The 18,794-nt window shown below is 43.5% G+C and overlaps 1 protein-coding gene across 1 annotated transcript in view; it reads right to left on the reverse strand.

Moving 5' to 3' along the window:
• Nucleotides 1-18,794, reverse strand: part of SH3PXD2A (SH3 and PX domains 2A) — a 354,245-nt gene that overhangs the window by 65,891 nt on the left and 269,560 nt on the right. The window lies entirely within an intron of this gene.

The following is an 18,794-nucleotide window of genomic DNA, read 5'->3' on the forward strand; positions in this document are numbered from 1 at the left end:
CTGCGCCAAAAATCTGTCCGAAGAAATGGAGCAAATTAGTGCATCTAGGGTTTCTACACTTTTTTCCAACATGCTAGATAAGAGGGTAGCGCTTGGCGAGAAGTTGGTGTAGCTTCACTGGAAAGGGGGCAGACTCTCAGATGCACCATTTTTCACCCAAAAGTTTATGGCAATTCTGGTCTCAAAGTAAGCCAACCAATGGTTGGTATAGATTAAGAGAAAAGTGTCTATTCCTGCACCAGATGTATCCTCCAGCCTGAGCCCCTGTAATAAATGGTGCCGGTCTAGACGGTTTATGCCATCTACAAGCTTAGTAAATCTGGGCCATTATCTCCTTAGGATGGTTGGCGGAGTCTACATGTGTTTCAATGGGTAAAGGAGAATAAGGCACAGCCAAACACTTCTGGCAGTGGCTTATCTCCCTTGAGAACAAAAAGATTAAGCATGTTGAAATCCAACATGCGTGACCTTTCTGAAGAAAATACACAATAGACCAACATTCAGCCATATTACTATTCTTATAGATCTATTTCTATTTTACTCCCCTATGATACCACTTACAGATAGTGAGATGAAAATGAGCTGGGCTTAAACTAGAGAAAAGATAGAGCCATATATTAATTCAAGTAAAAGAAAATAATATAGGGCTCCATAATTTTTCATCATATTAAACAGATGTTAGCTTAAAGGGGTTCTCCGGGCTTTTTCATATTAATGACCTATCCTCAGGATAGGTCATTAATATCAGATTGGCAGGGGTCCGTCACCCTGCACCCCCGCCGATCAGCTGTTTGAGGAGACAGTGCGCATGTGCCATCTCCCTTCTCTCTTCCTGTCCACTGCTGCTGTATGTCTACGGGACAGCAGCAGCGGACAGGAAGAGAGAAAGGAAACGGCACGTGCACACTGTCCACGTTGTCTCCTCAAACAGCTGATCGGCGAGGGTGCCGGGCGTTGGACCAATCTGATATTGATGACCTATCATGAGGATATGTGAAAGCCTGGAGAACCTCTTTAACCAGTTGGAATCAGCTGATGGTCTACACAGTGTAATGAGCTATCCAAATATTCTCTCAGTGTGGTTTCAACCATAAGTGATGTGAGGTGCCTGCCACCAGCTAATCTCCCTACTGGTCATGTACATAATTATGGGGGAGTGGAGAGAGATAGGCATTGATTAAATGCCCATGTGGCCGAAATCTAGGTATGTGTATCGGCTCTACCCCTTGAAAAAGATAAAATCTGGGGCTGACAATTAGTGTCAATAGAAAGAGAACAGAAACCACATATTTTATCACATTATCCAAGAAAAAAAAGGAAAGCAAGTGAATCAGACATGAGGTACTCAAAATTGCATAAAGCATACTAAATAGCCATGCTAAACTACAGACATGCATTTCTATCTTGTCTTCTCAAAAATACCAGCTCCCACCATCTATTAAGAAGAGCTTAGAACAATCTGCTCAAGACACGTATTGGCCTGATATGAACTCTGTTGGAGATCTCTGCAGCTTGGAGCCCTCAGTCCTTAAACAGCTCCAAGGTCACGAAACCATAGTACATTTTTTCAATTCTTTTTGCCTCAATCTTTCATTTACTTATCAAAAGAGCAGTTCTCTGGAGAGCAAAAGTTCAGACACGGTCTAACTGTACATCGTGGAGTGTCTGTTCTCCTTATGGACAACTCTTGACAAATGTCTGGTATTTATACTCCCATGATGGCTAACAGCAAAGTCATTTTCTCCGTCAGATTTTGAAAAATGGCAGAAGAAAACTGTACACAGCTAAAATATAACAAAACAAGCCACAAAAGGGAAAAATCCATCATGTAAAGGTATAGTACTAGGAAGACTCGTGCGTCACACAGACATTTCCAGACAACACAGGATTTATTGCAATTTCTCAGCAGATGTTCATGTTTCAACGCAAGTCGGGAACAATGGTCAGGGCAATTAGGTGGATTATGTGTAATTGCCAGGTTTGCCTTCTGATGAGCAGACAAACTAGCATTCTCTGCAACACTATTTATTGAGCTTACATAAATGTGCCCACCTTGCAAGCAAGCATGGGGCAAGTTCTCCTGGTGTCAAAGGCAGGGGATGCAGAATACTTCCTCTTCACTCTAAGGCCCTGACGTTCAGCATGATAGCTATCGTATGCACAATGACTAAAGAGGCTTTATCATGACATTTTATGTTTTTTCAAAGCAGCACCTGGATCTGAATACTTTTGTAATTGCATATAATTAAGACATTAGTACAGTCACTGAGATGTTCAATAATAGGTATCTCCATAGCGCAATCTACTGTTTGTTCTTTTCCTTATTTCTCTGTCCACCTCACTAACATTGCCAAGTTGGACGCACATGCTCAGTTCCGTCCTTCAACTGCCAGCAGCCATATCTACTGATAGAAGCTGTGACAGTGACGGCGAGAGAGCTGAGCAGACACCCACTGAGCTGTAAGAGGGAGAGATCTGCAACAGAAAGGACACGTCGCCAAACTGTGACAGGGAGAAAGCTGCATCACAAAAGACGCATCCCCCTGAGAAATCTGTAGCAAAAGGAACATGCCCACTTAAATAAATATGCAAGAAAGCTGCATCACAAAATACACGCCCCTGAAAAAGGACACACCCCCTGAAAAAAATCTAGCAAGGCAATTACTGCAATGAATGGGGAGATCTCTGGATCCATGTGAGGTACAGGGCTGGTTCTAGATTTGTCAGAAAGAGATTGTCATGTACTGTATGATGTCTGATTTTCATTTGTCTACAGTAATCATGAGATAACCCTTTAACTGCCCCTTATTCTCCCATCATTAGTATTTGTATGTATGATATGCTCCTCAGACCCCTTCACTCCATCTCCTCCACATCTACACACCTCAATGCCACCCTGGCTTCCACATATGTGTAGAAGGCTTCACCACCTACTGCAGCAACTCTCCCAGCTCCATTCTAATCATACTCCAGTCTCCATACTCCACAATTAATTTTATAAACCAAATTAAAAAAATTCACAGCAACGTTTTTTTTTGAAAATCTATGAACCAGGAAGAAAAAAAAGGCAAAAAGCAATAAAGAAACAAAACAGTGAAACTGAAAAGTCACTTGTGCAGATCAAGCCTCGAATGTCATTGAGCCTATTCAAGGTCTTGCAAAAACATCACTTTTAAGTTGTCAACATAAAAGGCGGCAAAGAAGCCCGACTCCAGGGTAAACAGTTTCTTTAACAGTAATTGCCAAATATTTCATAAAGCCTGGATTGTTCTCTGCCGTTTCTTATTCAGCAGTATTTCCATTAAGAAAATGCATTGTGTTTTACAACATGAATTAACAGGGGAATGGGAGGATGCCCAAGTACAATGGGTTCTTCAATAACTCCAGGCAAGACATCATCATGTTCCCAACTTCCAGAGTAGTGTTATAACTGGCAGCCCTCAATCTGCTTATTGATGCCATAGTAATGGGCACGTTGTGCATTCACTATGGTAGAATCGGTCTGAGCCAATTTTCCAGGGCACAGGAAGGGAGGACTGGTAGTTGGTGTTAAGTAACTATTGGCAAGTACCACAATATGTGATGTTAATGGACAGTGAGGTTTTCACAACCAGTAATTCAAGTCTGAGCTTATAAAACCTACGCTACATAAAACAACTATGGTGAACTAAAAAGTACCGAATATGCTCAACAGTACAGGTTGTATTAAAGGGTTATTTCCATTTCATAAAGTGATGGGATATCTAAGACATGCCTCCTCCCTGTCTCCCAATCCTGAAATTAAAGGGGAGGCTGTGACCCCTTCACAGTTTTTTTTTCTAAGCTGTCCTCTAAGTTTTCCCACTTGGCTGTGTTGGGAACTGCTTTACCCCCATTCATGAAAATAGAGATGTGCTGCAGCTCCCTTACAGAATGGGCAGCCGGGAACTCCACTGCTCAGGGAAAAAAGTGAAATGGCTCTTTCATTCTCAGGACCAGTTAGGGTCTCAAAAGGTGGGCCGCGACCAGTCTTCCAGTAAGAAGAGAGATGGCAATACCCCTTTAAGTACAGACAGCAACACCGTGCTAATAATGGCTTGAAGGGTGCAGCAACCTCTTGGTCCAGCTGTGAGTAAACCTAGAACAAGAAGGAAGGGAAGGGACTAGTTCGGAAAGGCATACGTGCCAAAACATTGTCGTCACTGGCTTTTGTGCTCTAAATGGCATTTGGTGGTGCCTTGGACTCACAAATGAGACCATAAAGCTTCTGCCTTCCTAATTTATCATGCTAGTCTTCCAATTTATGGAATTCTGTTCCTCTGGTATCATTTACAGGGTTCATAAGGGGGTTAGAGATGGTCCTGGGGCAATAAATGGGCAATCCGGACAATCTGCATTGCCAGTTTTCCTCATTTTGAATAAAAATTGCCTCCTCATATGTATAGGATTGGACAATTATATTCCGGGTCCCATGCAGCATTAAATACTGTAATTATTGTATTTATCATAATCATTATGCTATAATCAGAACAAACTACCGGAAACATTTATTGCATTTGTCATCTCATTCAATTGGTGAAAATTAGTGAATGATGCATCTGTAGTTACTATGTTCTTCGGAAACCTATGGATAATAACTAGAAGTTTCAAGCGATGGGCTCTGCAGCTGCTTTTTGTAAGTGATGGTAGCTTTTTCCATTCTTGACAGGTAACGCTGGAGCAGGGAGGCTGTAGTTATGAACAGTCTGTTCAAACAACTACAGTGCCTTGTAAAAGTATTCACCCCCTTGACTTGTTTCGTATTTTGTTACATTACAGCATTAAGTTCAATGTTTTGTTATGTGATGGATCAGAACACAATAGTCTAAGTTAGTGAATGAAATGAAAAAAATATATAAATAAAACTATAGAAATAGAAAACAGAAAATTGGCATGTGTGTATGCATTCACCCCCTTTGTTAGGAAGCCCATAAAAAGCTCTGGCGCAACCAATTACCTTCAGAAGTCACATAATTAGTGAAATGATATCCACCTGTGTGCAATCTAAGTGTCACATGATCTGTCATTACATATACACACCTTTTTTTAAAGGCCCCAGAGACTGCAACACCTAAGCAAGAGGCATCACTAACCAAACACTGCCATGAAGACCAAGGAACTCTCCAAACAAGTAAGGACAGTTGTTGAGAAGTACAAGTCAGGGTTAGGTTAAAATAAAAAATACCCAAATCTTTGATGATCCCCAGGAGCACCATCAAATCTATCATAACCAAATGGAAAGAAAATGGCACAACAGCAAACCTGCCAAGAGATGGCTAGCCACCAAAACTCATGGACCGGGCAAGGAGGGCATAATCAGAGAGGCAGCACAGAGACCTAAGGTTCCAGAGTGAGTTCCACAGCAGAGACTAGAGTATCTGTACATAGGACGACAATAAGCCGTACGCTCCATAGAGTTAGGCTTTATGGCAGAGTGGCCAGAAGAAAGCCATTACTTTCCGCTAAAAACAAAAAGGGACGTTGAGAGTTTGCGAAAAGGCCTGTGGGAGACTCCCAAAATGTATGGAGGAAGGTGCTCTGGGCTGATGAGACTAAGGGCTCGTTCACATGAACGTGTGCTGCCCGTTGCCGTATTGCGGACCACATTTGCAGATCCGCAATACATGGACACCGTTCACTTCAATGGGTCCGCAAATCCGGAGATGTGGAAAGGTGTGGAATGGAAGCATGGAATGGAACACTACAAAAGCACTACGGAGTGTTTTCTGGGGTTCCGTTCCGTGCCTCCGCATGGTAAAAAGATAGAACATGCTCTATCTTTTTGCGGAAAGGAGGGATCGCGGACCCATTAAAGTGAATGGATCCACGATCCCCATGCGGCTGGGCCACGGTCGGTGCCCGTGCATTGCGGACCGCAATTTGCTGTCTGAAGCACGGGCACGGGCTTCACTTCTAAAATTTTACTTTTCAGCCATCAAAGAAAACGCTATGTCTGGCGCAAACCCAACACATCACCCAAAGAACACCATCCCCACAGGGAGACATGGTAATGGCAGCATCATGCTGTGGGGATGTTTTTCAGCAGCCGGGACTGGGAAACTGGTCAGAGTTGAGGCAAAGATGGATGGTGCTAAATACAGGGATATTCTTGAGAAAAACCTGTCCCACTCTGTGCATGATTTGAGGCTAGGACGGAGGTTTACCTTCCAGCAGGACAATGACCCCAAACACACTGATAAAGCAACACTTAAGTTAAGGGGAAACATGTAAATGTGTTGGAATGGCCTAGTCAAAGCCCAGATCTCAATCCAATAGAAAATCTGTGGTCAGACTTAAAGATTGCTGTTCACAAGCGCAAACCATCCAACCTGAAGGAGCTGGAGCAGTTTTGCAAGGAGGAAACGGCAAAAATCCCAGTGGTAAGATGTGGCAAACTCATAGAGACTTATCCAAAGCGACTTGGAGCTGTGATTACCGCAAAAGGTGGCTCTACAAAGTATTGACTTTAGGGGGTGAATAGTTATGCACATTGACGTTTTCTGTTATTATGTCCTATTTGTTGTTTGCTTCACAATAAAAAATAAAAAATCTTCAAAGTTGTGGGCATGTTCTGTAAATTAAATGATGCAAATCCTCAAACAATCCATTGTTAATTCCAGGTTGTGAGGCACCAAAATACGAAAAAAGTCAAGGGGGGTGAATACTTTTGCAAGGCACTGTAACGTTTTAAAGGATAACTGTCGTAATATTATTTTTTTGAGTATTGGATTGTGGTGATTAATATCACCTTGGTGGCCCTATTTCAAGTTTTCACTGTGTATTCAATTACCCCTTAATTCCACATTTTTGTTCCCTGTACTGCCTACTTTTACCTGTGCTTAAAATAGGGTTGCTAGGCATGGTCCGTCTATCTGTTGACAGCCAGGGACTGTAGGTAAATGATTAAAGCCAGGTCCTCCCCAGCAGCTGATAACAGTGCCTGGGCTGTGTGCACTTCTCCCTGTCCCTGCACTTGGCAGACGCTCCCTCACTCAGCAGAGCTGGAGAATGCAGAGTTGGAGCAGCGCACAACAGGGAAGGGAGATCTGCCATCTGCTCAGTGTATAAATGAAAGCAACATGTGGTAAGAGGACCCCTTTGTGCTGCAGGAGATTAACCCTTTAGGGGGAGGGCTCTGGTCACTGACACTTTTGGGGAGCTATTGTTACTGGCTAGTGAGGGCAGGCGGGATTAGCCTCAGGGTGAGGGCAGTGGCGGCCATCTTAACTGAATAGTGAAATTGCAGTTTTATGCAGACTGGTTGCTAAGGGCTGAATCTTATTAAATATGGGGTAAGTCAGTCTAATAGTAACTGATTCTGGAATATCATGTTATTAGTAACTTCATATATGAAAATTGAAATTAGGGTCTAAATGTAACAGTTATTCTTTAATAAATAAAAAGGGCAAAGAATAAAAGAAACATGTTCCTAATTTATTTTCTCCTGCTTTGGTCAGACAGAAAATATGCAATCCAGCACATGACTATTGCAAAACACTGGAATGCAGGGCATTATTCAGCTTCAGTATGTCAACAAAATCCTCCAAGATGTAAAAAACAAAATATAAAAAACTGTCACACTCAAACCTATTGGATTAAACACAGTGTGGCTCATATCTGTACAAGTAACACAAATCTAAGTACTACTACCAAAAGTATTTTCTGCTTGGACTGTGTAACATGGATTGGCCAACTGGTTAATGGCGAAGACATAGAGTGCAATGAACTTTTCTGAGTGAGAGGCCTGCAAATAAATCCAGAAATGCAAAACAACTTATACGACTGTCGAAACAGCAATAAACTTCGGGCACTCAGGTCAGTTTTCTAAGGAATGTTCCCAGATCTGAAATGAATGTTTTTTCATCACGACACCTAAAGAGGACCATTTACAAAGGCTTTATGCAAAGTTTTTGGAATAAAAAAGTCACAAAATCAAATTTTGGGCAAATGTGAATATTTTATGCTGCTCTTGGCAGGAGCTGGGATAGGTTTGAGTTTCCGGCACACCAATATCACAGACGCAACTAATTAATAAAGAGGTATGCACCTCTTAATAAATTGGCCAAATCTTTTACCATTGGGCTGTTTACCAAGACTGGCTTGTGAAATGCCAGTCTTTTGTAAATGACCCGCTATAAGTATAAATTTTAGTGCAAAAATCCCTTAATCTTAAAGGGGTTCTCCGGGAAATAAGAAAATATAATTACTAAAAATTCTTAAATATTACTTTATTATAAATATATTCCCCAACACCTTTCATTACTTATAATGGCTCGTTTTGTCTGGGGAGACATCATCAGGAGAAATAAATGGCCGCAATCCTATTAGTACACACAAAACTTGTCCTAATCACTCAGGATAACAAGTTACTTCAGAACACTGACCTACAGAGCGGCCTCATCCTCCACTATGCTCTACTTGTCAGGGATTATGATCATAATGTCACAACCAGACAGCTGAGAAGCTCTGACAGGAGCTGTCCAGAACCTCCTCCTTGAGTTTCTTTGTTTTGATTTCAGTTCCTCATCTCGTTAGCCTATCTCAGCTGTCATGCAGTTGGACTGATTGCTTCCCTTTAAGTTCCTCCCCATGATGCATTAGGTTGCGGCTTATACAACTTCCTGGAGTGTGTGTGCATGCCTTTCCTAGTTCCCAGTCGTCTGCAAGATAAGTACTGTTTATGTATTTGTGATTTTCTGTTTGCTGGATCCAGGTGACCCTGGCTCCCTCCGTGTCTGTGTAGGGGGCCGGTGGTCTTGTCTCCTCACTATTGTAGGGTCTTCAGCTGTAAGATAGTCGAGGTACATGGATATGCGCCCATCCACCTTTGGGGTGTTCGCATAGGCTGAGCAGTCAGGGAGAGTGGCAGGTCTCATGCAGGGGTCTCCCTTTTGTTCCTTAGTTGTGGATCCAGTGACTCATAGATTATATTGTATTGTCTTGTTTCCCTGTACACCATCCGTGACATTATAAGCCGCCCAAAACCGTCTCAAGCATGGATCCGGTTTCACTTTTGGCTGAACGCTTCCAGGGTCTTTCATTGGAGGTAGCTGATCTCCGTAAGACTTTTTCTCAGTTTCAAGTGACCGGTTCAGCTTGCGTTCATGGAGTTTGTTCTGAGCCTAAGATCTCGCTCCCGGATACGTTCTCCGGGGGTAGTGAGAATTTTGTGCGTTTTAGAGAGGCTTGCAAACTCCATTTTCGCCTTCTTCCCCATTCCTCTGGTGATGAGGAACGGAGGGTGGGGATCATTATATCGCTGCTCAGGGGTAACGCTCAGTCCTGGGTCTTTTCGCTGCCGGAGGGGGCACAGCCCCTCCGTTCAGTGGATGAATTCTTTTTAGCCCTGGGTCAGATATATGATGATCCGGATCGTATTGCTCTGGCTGAGTCTAGACTACGTCTGTTATGCCAGGGTAAACAATCCGCAGAGATATACTGCTCAGAATTTCGGAGATGGGCAGCTGATACTGGTTGGAATGATGCTGCACTAAGAAGTCAATTTTGCCATGGTCTTTCAGAAGGATTGAAAGATGCATTTGCCTTTCATGAGAGACCTACCTCCTTGGATTCTGCTATGTCTCAGGCCATTCGTATTGACAGGCGTCTTAGAGAGAAAGGAGAGATCTCTCCTTCCTGTCATGCTCAGTCCCGGGACAGTGCAGCGGTCCCATTCTGTGCGCAGGGGTATCAGTCGCTGTCAGCCCCTTCTGAGCAGGAGCCCATGCAGCTGGGGTTGATTGCCTCTGACAATAGAAGATTCAGCCCGCATGGGAGGGTTTGTTTTTGTTGTGGAGGTATAAATCATTTGGCAAATGTGTGTCCCTCTAGGAGATTCAGGCAGTTTTCTGAGAGTAATAAAGAAACAAAAAGGAAAAAATCTTTTAAAAATGTTCCGTCTGTTACTATTGGCAGGGTTGAGGCGGAAATTAAAGGTTTTCCGTTTGCTTGTAGTTCCCGTTTTGTCCTGCCTGCTAGGGTGGCGCTAGAGAGCAAGAGCATTTTTTGTGAGATTTTTGTGGATAGTGGAGCAGCTGTCAATCTCATTGATCATCAATTTGCAATAACTTATGGTTTCCAGGTATGCACTTTTGGAAAGGATATTCCTGTTTTTGCTATTGATTCCGCTCCACTTTCTCAGAAATCATTAAAGGGCATAGTTCACAATATCCATTTAATTGTGAGCGATGCTCATGTTGAGGATGTGTCATGTTTTGTCCTTAGCGGTTTGCCTACTCCTCTAGTGTTGGGGCTACCCTGGCTCACTAAACATAACCCCACCATTGATTGGCAAGCGAGGCAAATAAATGGTTGGAGTGACTTTTGCAGAGAGAATTGCCTCATGACATCTGTTTCTGAGGTTTCTACTAAGACTGTTCCACCTTTCCTCTCTGAATTTTCGGATGTCTTCTCTGAGAGTGGAGTTCAGGATTTGCCTCCGCACAGGGAGTACGATTGCCCTATTAATCTCATCCCAGGCGCCAAGCTGCCTAAATCTCGTTTATACAATCTTTCCCAACCTGAGAGGGTCGCTATGCGTGCTTATATCTCTGAGAGTCTGAGAAAAGGACACATACGACCCTCGAAGTCACCTGTTGCCGCTGGTTTTTTCTTTGTTAAGAAAAAAGATGGTTCTTTAAGACCTTGTCTGGATTTCAGGGAGCTGAACAGTATCACTATTCGTGACCCTTATCCGCTTCCTCTGATTCCGGACCTGTTTAACCAGGTTGTTGGGGCTAAAGTCTTTTCCAAATTAGACCTAAGAGGGGCATACAACCTGGTCAGGGTCAGAGAAGGAGACGAATGGAAGACGGCTTTCAATACCCCTGAGGGCCATTTTGAGAATTTGGTTATGCCTTTTGGTTTGATGAATGCCCCAGCCGTTTTTCAGCATTTCGTGAACAGCATTTTTTATAATTTAATGGGAAAATTTGTATTAGTGTATTTGGATGACATTTTGATTTTTTCTCCTGATTTCAAGACTCATAAGGAACACTTACGTCAGGTCTTGCTCATCCTGCGGGAGAATAAATTATACGCGAAACTGGAAAAATGTGTGTTTGCGGTTCCAGAAATTCAATTTCTGGGGTTTCTTCTCTCCGCTTCTGGTTTTCGCATGGACCCCGAGAAGGTCCGCGCTGTGCTTGAGTGGGAGCTTCCTGAGAATCAGAAGGCGCTGATGCGTTTTTTGGGCTTTGCCAAATATTACAGGAAATTTATTTTGAATTATTCCTCTGTTGTTAAACCACTCACTGATATGACCAGAAAGGGGGTAGATTTTTCTTCCTGGTCGGTAGAGGCGGGTAAGGCCTTTTCTAATATCAAGGAGAGTTTCGCTTCCGCTCCCATCCTGGTACAACCTGATATTTCTTTACCCTTCATAGTTGAGGTTGATGCTTCTGAGGTGGGTGTGGGTGCAGTCTTGTCTCAGGGTTCCTCTCCTGCCAAATGGCGACCGTGTGCCTTTTTCTCGAAGAAACTCTCCTCCGCAGAGAGAAATTACGATGTGGGAGATAGGGAGCTGTTGGCCATCAAGTTAGCTTTTGAGGAATGGCGCCATTGGCTAGAGGGAGCCAGACACCCTATTACCGTGTTTACTGACCATAAGAATCTGGCCTACTTGGAGTCAGCCAAGCGTCTAAACCCGAGACAGGCCAGATGGTCTTTGTTCTTTTCAAGGTTTAATTTTGTTGTCACGTTCCGCCCTGGGGTTAAGAATGTGAAGGCAGATGCCCTGTCACGTTGTTTTCCGGGAGGTGGGAATTTTGAAGACCCGGGTCCCATTTTGGCTGAAGGTGTGGTGGTCTCTGCTCTTTTTCCTGAATTGGAGGCAGAGGTGCAAGCAGCCCAGTCGGAGGCTCCTGATCTTTGTCCTCCTGGGAGGTTGTTTGTGCCTCTCACTTTAAGACACAAGATTTTTAAGGAACACCACGATACGCTCCTTGCTGGGCACCCGGGGGCAAGAGCCACACTGGATCTCATCGCTCGGAGATTCTGGTGGCCTGCGCTTCGTAAGTCGGTTGAAGGTTTTGTGGCAGCCTGCGAGACTTGCGCTCGTGCCAAAGTCCCTCATTCACGGCCATCAGGTCCTCTCCTTCCCTTACCCATTCCTTCCCGTTTTAGCAAAATGGTGCATTTTATCCCTTTTCCTGGTTTGCCCAATGCTAAGACGCTGGCGCAGGCATTTATTGACCACATTGTCAAATTGCATGGTATCCCTTCAGACATAGTCTCTGATAGGGGCACGCAGTTTGTTTCCAGATTCTGGAAGGCTTTCTGTTCTCGCTTGGGGGTTCGGTTGTCATTCTCTTCTGCTTTCCACCCGCAGTCGAATGGCCAGACGGAGCGCGTCAATCAGAATCTGGAGACATATCTGCGCTGTTTTGTGGAGGAGAATCAGGAGGATTGGTGTTTGTTTTTGTCCCTTGCTGAGTTTGCTTTAAATAACCGTCGTCAGGAGTTCTCTGATAAGTCACCATTTTTTGGTGCATATGGGATTCATCCGCAGTTTGGGACTTTCTCGGGAGAGGGGTCTTCTGGTTTACCTGATGAGGACAGATTCTCCTCGTCTTTGTCATCTATTTGGCAAAAGATTCAGGATAATCTAAAGAGCATGAGTGAGAGATATAAGCGTGTGGCGGATAAGAGACGTGTGCCTGGTCCGGACCTGAATGTTGGTGATCTGGTGTGGTTGTCTACCAAGAATATCAAATTGAAGGTTCCCTCCTGGAAGTTGGGTCCTAGTTTTATTGGGCCTTACAAGATCCTGTCTGTCATCAATCCTGTTGCCTACCGTCTTGATCTTCCTCAGACTTGGAAGATCCATAATGTTTTTCATAAGTCCTTATTGAAACCTTATGTTCAACCTATTGTACCCTCGCCTTTGCCTCCTCCTCCGATTATGGTTGATGGAAATCTTGAATTTCAGGTCTCTAGGATTGTGGATTCTCGTCTTGTCCACGGTTCCCTCCAGTACCTCGTTCATTGGGAGGGTTATGGTCCTGAGGAGAGGATGTGGGTCCCAGTGACGGACATTAAGGCCACTCGTCTCATCAGGGCTTTCCATAGGTCCCATCCTGAGAAGGTGGGCTCTGAGTGTCCGGAGTCCACTCGTAGAGGGAGGGGTACTGTCACAACCAGACAGCTGAGAAGCTCTGACAGGAGCTGTCCAGAACCTCCTCCTTGAGTTTCTTTGTTTTGATTTCAGTTCCTCATCTCGTTAGCCTATCTCAGCTGTCATGCAGTTGGACTGATTGCTTCCCTTTAAGTTCCTCCCCATGATGCATTAGGTTGCGGCTTATACAACTTCCTGGAGTGTGTGTGCATGCCTTTCCTAGTTCCCAGTCGTCTGCAAGATAAGTACTGTTTATATATTTGTGATTTTCTGTTAGCTGGATCCAGGTGACCCTGGCTCCCTCCGTGTCTGTGTAGGGGGCCGGTGGTCTTGTCCCCTCACTATTGTAGGGTCTTCAGCTGTAAGATAGTCGAGGTACGTGGATATGCGCCCATCCACCTTTGGGGTGTTCGCATAGGCTGAGAAGTCAGGGAGAGTGGCAGGTCTCATGCAGGGGTCTCCCTTTTGCTCCTTAGTTGTGGATCCAGTGACTCATAGATTATATTGTATTGTCTTGTTTCCCTGTACACCATCCGTGACACATAAATACAGATAAGATCTTCAGCTAAATCTCTGTAGGAATGGAGTTCATGAGGAGACATGAAGTACAGAGAGGAGGTCGGGATGTGGATAATGAGCAGCACCACTTGTATGCAGTTTCCATTACCACAGGCTCTTCTGTCCATCCTCTCAGTACTTCATGTCTCCTTATGAACTCCATTTTTACAGAGATTCAGCTGAAGATCTTATCAGCTGTATTCCGGATCATAATCCCTGACAAGCAGAGCAGAGAGGAGGATGAGGCAGCTCTTTAACTCAGTGTTCTGAAGGACTTGTCCTGCTGAGTGATTAGGACAGGTTTTGTGTGTACTAAAAGGACAGCGGCCATTTTATTTTTCCTGATGATTGCTCCCCAGACATAACAAGCCATTATAACTAATGAAAGGTATTGGGGAATATATTAATTATAAAATGATGTTTCTCATTTTCTTAATTCCTGGAGAACCCCTTTAAGTTGGCCATGAATACAAGATTAACTTGGACAAATCCATCCAATTTCATAGAGATCAGTCACCATCTACTGTGTATGGATGTCTCCCAACTCTTGCCTGACGGCATGTGTCAGTCGAGAAAAGGATCAGGCTGTTGAATTTCAATATGCCCAATCATTTAGCCCTTAAGGGAGATGTATCTATTAGCGGGTTTCTCCCCTCTTCCTATTCAGAACATATGTGTGAAGGGGGGGGGGGGGATCAAAAGAGATAGCTCTCAACCAAATTATGTTCTACTGTCATCTATCTAAAGTGTTTTGCTAGCCTCAGACTTTATCACTGAGGCATCTTAGGATGTTTATGGCCACAATACCTGAACCTACCATAGTTCTACTGAACTGAATTTGGATCACTAGATTGAGGAGACCAAATGTGGCCTTATTATAACCATCTGGAACCATGGCTGAAGATGGTGCAGAGGAACCTTTTGGCCAAGGCCCAGGTATAACCCTAACCCCTGCACCCTCCACAGCTGTACTCCTGTACAGAGATCAAAAGGACTTTACAGCTCCCTCTACATGTCAGAAAGTGAGAATATGACATTACTGCAGATGCTCTACGGCTGGAACTTTCCTCCCAAGATTTCCCATCAAATACAAGTATTAACCGTCGAGGACAATAATGCTGAACATGTAACTACTAGTTATCAGGGTGGAAGAGGTTAAGTAAAAAGGATTTAATTATATAGTGGGTAAGGTTTTCCTAGTGCAGCATTCCAGCTCTGAGAGACCACTAGTTTTAGGACTGTAACATGCATTTGTATTTTCTTTGGGTGGACCCTGTGGTTTTTCACTTGGCCTACTTTCTTTGACTTTATCTTTCAGAATGCTGCACATCTGCCAGGAGTTTACTTAACAAAGAAGAGTTTGATTTCTAGAGTTATTCGGAAGAATCCGCCGCTGAGCAAATCCTTGTCATTTTCAACTTTCCACGCGATGGCCTTTGTTTAAAACAGAGTTTCTGCTGTACGGTCATTGGCCTCCTGGTTAAATGCATAGCATAAACATGGAGCACGGGTCTTCCAGAGCGAAAATCTGACACAATAAATCTGGATGAGGCCTTTCAAAACAGATACGGTGACAGTGCCATTCGTAAGTTATGAAGACCACCACAAAAATGCATGTCTTCAGACTGGGGAGTCTGTGCAGAAAAGTGATATCATTTCTGGCTTCAGTCTTGTTTAGACTACCAAGTCCTGAACATCTACTAGCACACCAAGTGTAGCAATCAACGCCGGAGCTGGGAAACATAAAGATTCAGCCAACGGGCCACTAAACCGTGAGGAATGTGCCCCGTCTGTAGATATAATGGAGGAGCCAGTAAAAACATGTCAATCCATTGTGTGCTGGTTTACCTTCTGTGTATTGTCAGGAAGGTGGCGCAACAGGCATTATCCCACTACAATGTAGTTGCCTAGCTACAACAAGGAGCGTGTCCTTAAGTCACAGCCCTTTGAGTTGACCTAGCACTAGGTGTCACAGGTGAACAAAAGCAGACTCTAGTGAAGTTGCGTAGGGGCACAAGATCATTAGCTACTACTGCTAATTGGAGCACTATCTGCATATGCCCTCCAAATGAACTCTAAGTGCGACTGATTCTGTATAAGCTTAATGCTATTATAATGCAAAATCTTATTTCTACAAAAACCTTACAAAGGAGCCACTTGTGAATGTTGTCACTTCTATGACTTTAGAACGTTGACTTTTGATAGTATTAACAGGTAACCATTGGCCCTATACAAAAACTTGAGACTTAACTCAGCTATGACCACCATTAGTATGGAACCTGTAAACTATGCAGCCTTAACCTGGCAGCATCTATGAATGCCAGTAGAAGACAACCTCCTTTGAAGCGGACTTTGAGGCATATCACTCACCCCTAGAGTCTATGAATTGTTTCACAAATAATCATTGCTTCGTGGGCCTCATTGGTGAAGTGCCACCCGGTTCCAGACCAGGTTTGGGATGTCTCCCAATTGTCCTTCAAGAAGTGATCTATCATATGATCTATGATCTATCTATCTATTCCTTCAAAAGAAACCTAAAAACCCACCTCTTCAGACAAGCCTACAACCAGTGACCCTGCTGCCTCTATACCGCCATGACCAACTTTACCCTCTCCTACTGTGTCCTTCTCCCATACCATGTAGATCTTGGGCCCTCTCTCCTTCTGTAACAGTCTGTAACTCGTCTTGTTGATGCTTAGTGCAATTGTCTGTATTATGCATCACAGACTGTTTCACTTTTAGAAGACATTTTCCTACATAGATTAGCACAGGAACAGGAAGTTACATATTCTTCTTGTATCAGAAGAGATCCCTCTAACATCATTAAAGGAAACCTGTCACCAGGATTTTGTGCATAGAGCTGGGGACATGGGCTGCTAGATGGCCACTAGCTCATCTGCAATACCCAGTCCCCTGCGTAGTTCGTTCCCTGTGCTGATGCCAGCACAGGGAATGAACTTGATGCCGACACTGCGCATGCGCTAGCTCGCGCATCGCGAGATTTCGGCGCTCCAGCTCTGTGACGTCAGCCAGCAAGGAGGAGATTCGGAGGACGCGGGGCGGTGCTGGGCTCCTTTCCGCTGGACTCATCTCCGGACACAGGACACATATCAGGTTCATTTGCATATTGATCAAAACGTTTTTTTAACACAATAAAAGCGCAGAGAGCTGTGGGGACTGGGTATTGCAGATGTGCTAGCGGCCATCTAGCAGCCCATGTCCCCAGCTCTATGCACAAAATCCTGGTGACAGGTTCCCTTTAACTAAAAATGTTGAAATCTCACACATGACACACTCTTGGGAACCCTGGAGAACATTTGGATTGATCAGTTACTGTAGGCAATCAACTTTAACCAAGGCCCACAAGTAGGATGATCCCATCAATTCATGCTCCACAGGCATCACCTAAAGTTTTTGGATCCCACAAAATCATGTGCTATTTATTGTAGTGGTGTCTGTGTCATATGAAGAATTGAGCCCTTCAGACACCAGGGTCTGTTAGTAACTGCTACCTCTGCATCAAAGAGGTACACATCTGCCCGACACATAGGCCTCAGGAATACATGGCTTTCAGGAAACTGAGTTTTGAAAGAGCTTTGTATGGCATTGGCATATTGTAACAAGCAATCACCCTAAAGATTTTGGTAAAAATTAATCATTCCCTGTATGCATGTTTTTGGCTTAAAAAAAATTCAAAACCCCACTTTTGCAACTTTTTAAGTGTCAACTAGAATTTTACGCCGCCCTAGCTAGGCTTCCAAAAAGGGGGCATGGTGAGGACTGGGTGTTGGTGGGGTCATTGGCCCAGGCTCATTCATAAATATTTACTCCAGAAACTGGCCTTTGGTATGCTCATGTAGTCCTGTATAAGTGGTAAGATCAAGTATGATAAAGGAGTGTTTAAAAGGAATTTGTAATCAGAAAAAAAAAGTATTGTTTAAATCAATTTTTTATGTCCATTTTTTTTTATGGCGATTTTTTATTTATTTTTCATACCACTATATATATATATATATATATATATATATATATATATATATATATATATAAATATACACACACACACATACATATATATATATATAATTTTTTTATTTTTTAATCCTAAACATCTGCAGTTTTCACAGTGTCCACTAGGCCTATGGGACTATGTCAAGACTTCCTGTTTTTTGAGAGCAGCCACAAGATCTATAGACACAATGGACAGGAGGGTGGAGTTTTCTAGGCATGCTCTGTGACCTGTCCTGAGGTAAGGGGGGAGCTGATAAGCTGTGATATCACCTATTGTGAATGGTGGATCCTTTGTTTGTTAGAATATAAATAGTGACATGGAAAATTAAAACAAAATTGTCCAAAAAGTCCACAAAAATGATGGTGCCAAAATATAAAAAAAAGAGTTGACTTTGGTTTTCAGATGAAGTAATAGCAGGGCGCTCTAATACAGACTATGCTCCAATTTGGTTCCCTAGTGCCTAAGGTTGCATGGGGAGCCTTGTTTACTTAGACCCACTAGGCCAACATGACACCACATCCATGGAGTAATACATATATTACATGAGCTCTATAAGTATAGCATTATTTTTTTTATAAACCCATTTGCTAACAGAAAATCTTCATACTGTCGCCCAACAATTGCATGGCCGTCCGCGAAGCACAACTATAAGCGGTAACAACGTGACAGAAGCACGATGGGCACGATGGGCTCTCATAGGCTCAGCGGCACAGCTTCCACGCTAGCATGATTTCTGGAATTCTCCATTGCGGTAGCAAAATTTGAAACATTACTGGCTCACGCTGTATGGAACAAACTGCCAATCCCTTCTTCCTAAAATATATTTTTTTCTAACCCAGACAGCAAAAACGTTTGCTGACACTTTGATTTCAGGTCTCCACCCACAGCTTCTATCCCAACCGCAAAAAGAAAAACTGATGGTTGAAATGATCTCCCAGACAGACTGCCACATTTACAGGAGTTCTGGGAAGCAGCCCGTGCACAATGAGGCAGCTCAGCAGCATGCAGCAACAAAGCCCAATGCAAGCGTATGATCCACGGCATAAAGTGTTACGGGATACTTGCAGAGCTATAAAACCAAGCAGAAGGTAA

The sequence above is a fragment of the Bufo bufo genome, chromosome 6, assembly GCF_905171765.1.
Source record: "Bufo bufo chromosome 6, aBufBuf1.1, whole genome shotgun sequence".
NCBI classification, from domain to species: domain Eukaryota; kingdom Metazoa; phylum Chordata; class Amphibia; order Anura; family Bufonidae; genus Bufo; species Bufo bufo.